We start from the raw sequence: 7,388 nt of genomic DNA, 5'->3' as shown, positions 1-7,388 counted from the left end.
CTTGCTGCAGCTGTTCTGCCTTCACTGTGGGGAGTTTCTTCCTCCAGACTTTCTCACTGCTGAACATGTAACAGAGTGAGCCTGGATCCATGTCATGCATATTCACACTAATCTAATCATGAGCTCTTTGTCTGTAAAAATAAACACTGTATAAATACACATATACAAGAACGAAATCCATTTTTTGGTAACGCTTTATTTGAAGGCCTGTGCATGAGACTGACATGACTCTGTCATAAATCTGTTATGAACATGAACAAAGCAAAGTTGACTCTTAATTGTAATGTAACTTTGCATAAAAATGTAATTATTTACCAAATAATGCTTTTAATCCAACTTTGTATTTAAAGTGTCATTATTTAAGGGATGATACTTAATGACAACAGTCATAAATATTCATAAAGACTCCTTCCTGTTCATGTCATGTTTATGACAGTCTCATGTCAGTCTTGTGCACACCCCTTCAAATAAAGTGTTAACCTTTTTTTTTATGTCCCACCAAGATTCGTGCATTTATATTTAAAATGACGCAAAGTGGAGCCAAAGTGAAAATCCCTGCTTGCGTTCTCAAACCTGAAGCAGCTTGTATCATCGGTGGGACCAGGGGCGCAACTACATACTTTCTGAGGTGCACGCGAACATGTCACCCCTCCCAGCCCCCCCCCTCGTCCCGCAACGATAATTTAGCTGACCTTAAATATTTCCCGTGGTTTTTTGGGTCATTATTTTGACACTGATTAAATGATTGCACAGCCTAGACTGAACCCCAACCTTCCCCACATTGCGCTGCAATGACCTGCATCACGTGACCAAGCAAAAACCCCAACGCCCCTGTTGAGAGTTTTAGTTATTGGGCCAACATGATTTGTTAGAAAAGGAGCGACATCAACTGATACCGATGTTGATGCCGATTTGTCATTTATCCCTATAACTCTCACTAGCTGCATTTTCCATGAATATAAAATTGCGCAATGTGACATATGGAAAATAAATTGCTTAATCGAAACATGCCAATTTTGAAAAAAACAAATGTTTCAATATGAAGTCTTAATGCTACATTGAGGCAGTTTTTATTTATTTATTTATTGAGGCTGTATTGGAATCTGTTTATTTTGCAAAACTGCAATGGAAATGAGTTTTCCGCATCAGACGAGTCGCATGATCAACAACCGGATGTTGCCGCTGGCACAGCAAAGAAGACGACGACAGGAAGTGGTAGGAGAATGATAGCATGATAGCATGATAGCATGATAGCATGATAGCGCGGCTTGTTTTTTTAATGACTTATCAAGTGAACAAACATTTTCAAGAGTGATTTTAATTACGCTTTTCAATTAAAACATTAGCAAAAAAATTACTGACAAAGTTTTGTGCACATTTGTAGAATTATAGCACAGGTATTTGTTTTATACATGATCAACTTTATCTGTGTAGAAAAGAAAAACAACGTACAGCTTACAAAGCCGGAATATCTGCTAAATAAAGTAGTTTTCGTAGTAACTCACTGTTTCTTTCCTACAAAATAAAGACAACTGACTCAACACCCTGTGAGAGTGACAGCTCCGTACCATTTTGCCGGGGGGCAGAGTTGGCATGAGGAGGAAACTCACGACAGAGCGTGATAGACTCTGGGAGAGCAGGAGGAGGAGAGGGAAAGGCCAGAGGACCGGGTCAGGCTGATAGAGATGTCAGAGCTGCTTCACTAAGCTTGTGACGCCTCAGAGAGCGGTGGAAAAGAAGAAGAGAGAAAAAAACACACACATAGCGGGGAGGGAAGAAAACAGGACAGCTGAAAGACCAGCAGCTTCGGTGACAGCAGAGGCAAAGACCACCCCAACAACAGCAGCAGCAGCAGCAGCAGCAGGGGAGGCTGGGAGGGGAGAGGAGACCAAGGAGGAGGCCGGATCCTCAGCTACACCCAGATAACCATTATATTAGGAATCTATCAATTTATTGATTGTTCTGATGATTCATTAACTTGATATTTTTAAAAATGCCACATTCTGCAGATTTTTCATTTGACCGCTTAAAGCTTTTTTTTTTTTTTTTTTACCCAATATTAGAAAAACATCAAAAGACACAAATAAGTCACGTTCGTATTTTAAATCTGATCCCCCCCCCCCCCCCCCCCACAGCACAACATTCCTTTTGTGAACGCGCCATCATTTGTAGAAAAGTATGCGTCTGCAGATAAACAAAGAAATACTGTCTAATATTCTTTTTTAAATATTATTATTAAGAAACGGTTAGCAAAAGGTTCTTAATAGATTTTTTTTTTTTTTTTTTTGCAGAATTTGAACCAGGTGACAGACAAAATGTCACTTGAGGAGTTCTGGGTAGGACATACAGACAACAGGTTATTTCATCATAGCTACAAAATGAATATATTTTTGTGCTGCTCTGACTGTGTTGTTCTTGCCGGGTCCTGGGTGGTTTTGGGGTTGGATTAACTGATTCTAGTGTCGTTATCATTCTGTGTTCCTCAGTCTCTTCTCCCCCTGGATCTCTAGTTTTTGTTCTGCTCTGGCTCCCCGTCTTCCCTCTGATAGGTTTTGTTGTTAATTTTTTCATTAAATGAACAATTTGGGTCCATCCTGGCTTCACCTCTAATCAAGACAATTGGCCCTTTTTAAAAAAAAAAATCTGCGTAATCCAGTTGATGATTAAACGATTACTACATTAGTTGATGATTATTTCAGTAACTGATTAATCGTTACACCTCATATATCTTCCCCTCGTCCCTCTCTGAGATGGATAAGGCAATTTTCAGAAGACAAAATGGCTGTAGCTAGTTTTTGACGCAACAAATAATAAAAAACAATTCACACACCAACTCAAGCTGATGGGAGAATATTAAAGATAGATATATTCCTATACACCTCTCTGTCAAACGGTCAGTTTTTCATACTTATTTTCCCGCAGCCGGTGAAACCAGCAGCAGGAATACAGCCGAGCGGCGGGTCGGGCTGTAAGTGCAGCGTGGTGGTGTCCGGAGTCCGGTCAGTGGGTGACCCAGTAATGAAATGTGATTCAGGTGCTAGATGGATATCTGGAGTGAAACGTCCCCCCTGCCCCGCGCTGACTGGCTGCAGCCCAGACGTCGCCTTGCGCCCACTCCCGCTGTAAAGTGTGATCTGCGGCGTTTGGCCTTTTGTCTGGGACAATTATGTTCACCATTAACAAGCTTCCTTCTGTTATTGTTCATATCAATGAGGGCTGGATGATAATTTGAGCCGATGGTGGAGCCGGCGCCGAGAGATGCCGGCCTGATGTGGAGAGTGTATTTTAGGGGGAGGGGAGCAATTAAGGCAGCAATAAAGCATTTTGTTCAGCTTATTGGTGGTGTGTGTGTGTGTGTGTGTGTGTGTGTGTGTGTGTGTGTGTGTGTGTGTGTGTGTGTGTGTGTGTGTGTGTGTGTGTGTGTGGGCGTGTGTGTGTATGTTGCAGGAACATTCCCATACATTTTCTTCTCCTTCACAACGTTATTTGTTTTTATGGAGTCGTTTGTGTACATTTTTAGATTTTTATATGTTGCAATTTTAAAGAAACATAATTAAAGATAAATGTATGGCTTGAAAATGTGTGTTTTTTGTAGAACTTTGTCTTGAAATAGCCTCACAGAACTTTAATTATATTCATACTCTGAAAAATTCACAATTTTGCTAAATTAAAACCTCAGTCAAATGTGTCATCAGCATAAAAATGACAAAAGTTTACTTCTTACGCAACTGGAGAGCCTGTTTATGTCCATTTAAATCAGTGCAGATTAATAATACTTTATTAATCCCAAAGGGAACTAAAGTTGTTATGACATCCATGTTTCTTCGCAGGTTTATTGTAGATGCTGACGACTGTGGACAGCATGGATCTCCTGTAGCAGTCAGCATTACAGCAACTCTGGAAAGACCCTCTGACAGAAGATGCTGTTTTTGCATTGCAGTCTGGGGAACAGGATACTTGTGACTGTGGAAAAGTTGAAGCCACGTTGATATTTTTGCGAGACACTTGGTATGTCAAGACTTTCTTTTTGCCACTGTTCTGGTGTGTTTGGCTTCTGCATGCATGTGTGTGTTTTTAGACTGTTTCCCACAATCCCTCAGTCTAACAGCCATTTCTCTCATTTTCTCACTTTCATGCTACGTTGCAGTTACTTGGGAAGTGGGAACTCGGAGCCGAATTTGACGTCAGACCCAAGGTAAACAGCGTTCTAGTTAAGAAATTGGAATTTCACCATGGCAACGCATCACGTTACCATGCATATTGTTTGCAGAATCTCTCTCCAACATTTCTTCTAAACTTTACTTTACTTTTCTTACGCCAACAACTGCTTTTAATTTGCTCAGTTTATAGGTGCTACATGTGCCACTGATTTCACATGCATTTTTACATGTGTCTTGTGAAATAAACACGCTTCCATTATCACATATTACCGCTGATGATGCGTGGAGCGGCCATATTGAAACGCAAAGTCGGCCCAGTTTCATAGAAGAATCTGACTTCAGAGAACGATCCAGTAGATTTATTTATTTATTTTATTATTTTATTTTTTTTGGACTGGGAGGTCGGAATTTCCCCCTTCAGAGTGTAACTGGAACGCAGCATCAGCTTCAGTTACTTCCTTCCCCTCACAGATGCTCCCAGTTTCCAGTTAACCACCTGCTTCTGGTTCAGCCATCACCTCTCCTACATAAATATCTCTGTCAGGTCGTTTTCTAATCCTCCTGTTATGCCACCAGCATTTATCCCTTCGTTGCGTAATGTGGGCTTTACTTTATATTTTTCTTATTTCTACGTAAACTCTTTGACTTTCACCTGCATTTTATCATTTTTACGATCCTGGATCAAGAAACCTGATGAAATTGCAAATCAATGAAGTTAAAATGTGACCCTAACCACGTTTTCACACCTTATAGTCCGACAGACTCGGTTTGATTGGGGACCAAAACTGCAGCGTTTGGTACATTTTCAGCTGCTGCGGTTTTCTTACTGCTCTGCGAAACGATCCCAAAATTAATTGAAAAAGCTGTTCCCCCCTCCGCCTGTGGTGGCGCTGCACCAAGAACCACTAAAGGAAACAACACAAAACCTCCGAAGAAGACAAGAGCGCAACTTCTTCACAAAATGTAAACACAATGGAGTGACGTCAGATTTTAGTAGTTGTAGGATTTCTTTTTTGTCTATGGTTAAAAAAAAACAAGCCATTTCAACAGCTAGTGCTGGAGTTCGTTTTGGTTGAATTTACCTCAACTAAAAAGACTGGAAAAAAGAAGTTAAATGTGATTTTATTTTATTTATTTATTTTTTTTTTGCTCGCAGGGAGATTAAAAACCGTCTTTAAACTGTTGCAGCTGTTTCGTGTTTTTATTGATTCCGGCGACTGTTTGAACCTTTTACCCCTCGGATATGGGAAACATTCCGGGGCCGCAACCGGCCCGTGAACCACGCAACGGACCCATCAGAGGAACGGCTCGGATAATGACTTATTGATGGAGAGGGACGCCGAGTGCTTCATGCATATTAGGACGACGCACGCTTCCTGCCGTGTCGCTGCTGGCGCTTCGGCGGCAGCCTGCAGATGACCTACATTCTCAGGTTAATTGGTTCCCTCTTAGGCTCGGAGCCCAATCATCCTCTGCAGCGGATCAGTCAGGAAAATGTTCTCCATAATTTCCTTTTGGAAACATCAAATATATAAAACGAAGCTTTAGGTGTGACTTTCTGCAGGGACGTATGGTGGCTTGAGACAAATTATATATATATTTATATATATATATACTGTATATTGATCACTTTTCCATATTTGGACACGATAAAAATCACAAACGTTAATGCGTTTTGTTAGGATTTTAACTGATGAATCAGCAGGAGGGGATGCAAGCCTTTGATTTTTTTTTTCTTTTTCTTTCAAATTAAAATCTGAAAAGTGTGGCGTGCTTCTGTAAGCACCCTTTTCACCCTGATCTGAAAGAACAAAATCCAAATGCACAAAGAACAGAATACAAGAATAAACTAAAACTAAATACAAAGCAATTAACTGACATGGCAAGACCTTTCGAACATTAACGCAAACAGGCGACTGGACAGAGTATGGCGAGACCTAAATGGATCGAAATATCCAAGAAAATTGTGAAAATACAGACAGAAAAAAACACTCAATGGTCGTAGTTCAGACAGGTCAAGTAGATATTTTTAACCGTAGCGAAGCATGGTGGTGGCAGCATCAGGCTGTGGGGATGAGTTCCTTCATCCCCACAGGAAATCAGACCAGCGTTTTCTAATCCTCCTCCCCAAAGACACACCGTCCCGAATGCTTCAGGTGTTCCGGCTCCACACGCCTGATGTACATGAATGAGGTCAGCAGGCTCTTGCAGCGCCTCCTGGCGTGCTGAGGAGGTAATGCAATGTTTTTGGCAGAAAACCACCAAAACCTGAAACACAGCGGGCCCTGAGAAATCAGATTGAAAAACACCGTTAAAGACCAACGCAAATACGCCTGAATGGCTTTGTTAAGGTCTTAAATCTAAGTAAGAATCTGTACGTTGGTGTGAATGCTGGTGTTCGTTTCCATTACAAATGTCCGCAAAACGTAGTCGATATTCCACTAATGTAAAAAAAACACACAAAAAAACAAACAATTTTTAAATTGTGGTGGTACCATTAAATAAGAGACACAATTAAAATCAATTGCGACAGGTTATTGTTCAGGTAATAAGTTATTTAAAAACATGTTCCTCATACATGTTCATGTTTTAGAAATCCCTTATTCTCCATGGCAACCATTCAGCTGTGTAAAACGCCTGGGTGGACCTAGTGCCGCCTTCGAGTCGTAGCTCCTCCTCAGAGCTGCAGTTTCCAAGCTTCCAAGCTTTCGCCTCACAGAGCGGCCCCCAGCGGGCCCCCAGCGGGCCCCCAGCGGGCCCCGGTGGCCCCGGCTCCCCACTCAGCTCCTTCAGACAGAAGAAATTAGCAAACACCTATGAAACTGCACATCTGCTGAGTTCATTATATGAGCTAATTCTCAGTGCAACACTGGGAAAACATTGTTAAAGGGTTAACAGAGGAGCCATGTTGTGATGACTTCCTGAAGGCGGAGTTTCAGAAAGAGCAGGAGCTTCTTAAAGAGACAGAGGCCTGATTTCAAGGTGTTCAAGTACAAAGTCACATTTCTTTTGAGTCATATTTGATTTATGTAGCATTTTTATAACAACTGAGGGTAACATAGTTACTCAGTTATGCTATAAAATGGCACTATGTGCCTGGAAAACACAAAGTGCTGCCACTTTAAAAGGGGAGGCAAGAAAAAGTGTCTCCATTCCCTAAATACATGCAGCTGCCCTCCACTTAACTATTAGCATCAGCACGGCCTTTTGGTGGTCCAGTCACTCAAA

This window comes from Xiphophorus maculatus, chromosome 4 (assembly GCF_002775205.1).
Source record: "Xiphophorus maculatus strain JP 163 A chromosome 4, X_maculatus-5.0-male, whole genome shotgun sequence".
In the NCBI taxonomy this organism is placed as follows: Eukaryota; Metazoa; Chordata; class Actinopteri; order Cyprinodontiformes; family Poeciliidae; genus Xiphophorus; species Xiphophorus maculatus.
Note: the sequence above shows the minus strand (reverse complement) of the source record.